Genomic DNA, 3,181 nt, shown 5'->3' with positions numbered 1-3,181 from the left:
TTTGTGACTCTGTCATTACTAATTACAAGTCGTATATTTTAGTTTTCTTTCTTGTACTCTTTGGGGTTTTTCCTGGAGTTAATAATTGACTGATTTTTCTTTGCTTAGTTTTCTATAAACTTGTCACTAATTTTAACCAAATAGAGCCACAGATGTATCAAATGCTTTTCAATACAATGTCAAAACATTCAGACTCATCAGATGAGGCTCCTGGAGCCTTCACTGTCATGCTTCCCTCTGGACTGGCTGTCCTGACTTTACCACATGCCCACCGGCATCCCAACAGGGACTTTGCCTCTCTTTGATGTTGGGTTCCCTGTTCCTAGGAGCCTGAGTTTTACCCTCTTTTTGCCTTTTCTTATATTGTTGCACCATATCCTCCAGTAGTTTTCCAAGAAGTCCAGTGACAATTTGACTTCTGAACCTTTGTATGTGAGCTGGTTTTGATCTTTGCAATTAAAAAAATTTTTAACAGTTTTGTTGAGATGTAATTTATATACCATAGAGCAAGGGTCCCCAACCCCGGGCCGTGGACCGCTACTGGTCCGCAGCCTGTTAGGAACCGAACCGTACAGCAGGAGGTGAGTGGGGGGCGAGCGAGTGAAGCTTCATCTGCCGCTCCCTGTCGCTCGCATTACCGCCTGAACCACATCCCCCCCTTCCCCGCGGAGGAAAAATTGTCTTCCACAAAGTCGGTCCCTGGTGCCAAAAATGTTGGGGACCGCTGACATAGTGTTCACCTATTTAAAGCATACAATTACATGATTTTAAGTATATTTACAGAACTGTGCAACCGTCACCATAACCTAATTTTAGGACTTCTTCATCATCCCCAAAAGAAAGCTTGTACCTATTAACAGTCACCCCCCCCCATTCCTTCTTTGCCTCCAGGCTTAAGTGACCAATAATTTACTTTCTGTCTCTACAGATTTGCTTACTTCGAACTTTATCTAAATTGGATCATACAGCGTGTGGTATTCTGTGATAGTTCTTTCACCTAGTGAAATATTTTTCAGGTTCGTGCATGTAGCGTACATCAGGGTTCATTCCTTTGTATTGTTGAATAATATTCACCACATCTGTTTATCCCTTCATCAGTTGATGGACATTTGGGTTTCCACTTTTTGGCTATCATCAATAATGCTGCTTTGAACATTCATACACACAAGTTTTAGTGCAGACATTTGTTTTCATTTCTCTTGGGTAGATACACAGAAGTGGAATTTCAGAGTTATACGGTAATTTCATGTTTAACTTTTTGAGGAACTGCCCAACTATTTCCAAAGGGGCTACACCATTTTACATTCTCAACTCATAGGTGATTTTACAAACAGCTTTATTGATGTATACTTGATATACGATGAAATGCACATACATAAAGTATGCGATTTAAGTTCTGACAAACGTATACACCTGTGAAGCCATCACCACAATCAAGATAATGGACATATCCATCACCTCTAAACTTTCCTTGTGCCCCTTTGAAATGCATCCTTCCCACCTGACGCCCCCACCCCATTCCACTCGCTATTATCCCCGAGCAACCACTGATCTACTTCCTGTCACTATAGTTTGCGTTTTTTAGAATTTTACATAAGTGGAATCATACAGTATGTACCCCTTTTGGCTTTTTTACTGAGCATAATAGTTTTGAGATTCATCCATGCTGTTGAATGTATCAATAATTCATTATTTTTTAATATTCTGTTGTACGTATATACCACAGAATGTCCATCTCTTCAGCTGTTGATGGACATTTGGGTTGTTTCCGGTTTGAGGATATTACAAAGCTGCTGTGAACATTCATGTACAATCTTTGTATAGACATATGCTTTTATTTTTCTTGGGTAAATACATAGAAGTGGAATGTCTGAATTATACACTCGGTATATGTTTGACTTTTAAAGAAACTTCCAAACTGCTTTCTGAAGTGGTTATACCATTTTATATTCCCACCAGCAGTATGCTTTTTTGTAAGTTTTTTGGAAATTGTCTGTTTTGAAATTTCAGGCTGGTGTACTTTGTTGTAGGTGTGTCATTGTGCCCACTTTGTGGGCTCTTGCAGTTTGCAGATGAGTTTTCTCTAGTCTGGACAGTCTTCTTGAATTGTATCTTTAATTTCCTCTCCACTATTTTCTTTGTAATGTGTTTCTAGAACTCCTATTACTTGGACTGATTCTCTACTAGTTTTCTTTCTCTCCTATTATACAGTTTTCTTCATTTGTTCTACTTTTTAGGAGATTTCCTTGACTTTTTCTTCCAACCCCCTTTAAAAAATATTTCGTTTTTATATTTATATTCCAAGCTCTGTTTCTTGTTTTATGGATGCAATAACTTCACTCTCTCTCGGGTAAATACAGTTTTTAAAAAAGATTTATTCTACTCTCTCTATTGTCTTTCCCCTGAATTCTTATCTTGTTTGTTCTGGTCTCTCATGTCAGAGGCATTAAACGTCTGTGATCCTCGCATACCCCTCATATTTGAGAGGGAGGCATTAAAAGCTCTCAGAAGCTGTATGTGTGTGAAAGAGGCTTGTGGACGGTGTATTTCTTTATGATTAGTTAGATGTGATAACTTCGGGGAATCCCTAAACATTCATATCTATTATGATTTGTTTTATTTATCAGCAACTTGCTGCTGGCTTTCTGGATGCAGGGAGGGGAAGGGGCCTCCCAGTTCAGGATGCAGACCTTCACTTAACTCTCATACAGCCCAGAGTCTCATTTGCACCTCAGCCTGACCAGTGGTCCCTAAGTCCACAGCCTCTGTGCCTCCACATTTCCCACAACAATTTCTGGTTTCCTGGGCTAGGGTGGGAGGGAGGCTGAGTGAGGCCTCCTTATACAGAGACTGGTCCAAAACCCGTTTTCAGCCCTTGCCTGCCCTGTGGTCTGGAACTCATGTGTGGCTCTGCAGTGTACACTGGCCCCTCACCAGCGCCCAGCTGCCCGCCTCTGGTGGTGGCTCCTTTATCGTGTTAAAGCAGTTTCTGCTGCTCCATCTGCTTTCAGATTGGTTGACATTTTATAATATTGTAAATCAACTATACTTCAATTTAAAAAAGAAGAAATATCTCTCCCATTATTGCCTCCTTGCCAGTACCCTCGTCCAGGCAGGTTTGTACCTTATTATAAAAATATACTGTATTGGGCTTCCCTGGTGACGCAGTGGTTGAGAGTCC

Source organism: Neophocaena asiaeorientalis, unplaced genomic scaffold, assembly GCF_003031525.2.
Source record: "Neophocaena asiaeorientalis asiaeorientalis breed wild unplaced genomic scaffold, Neophocaena_asiaeorientalis_V1.1 scaffold85, whole genome shotgun sequence".
NCBI classification, from domain to species: domain Eukaryota; kingdom Metazoa; phylum Chordata; class Mammalia; order Artiodactyla; family Phocoenidae; genus Neophocaena; species Neophocaena asiaeorientalis.
This window is presented reverse-complemented; position numbering follows the sequence as displayed.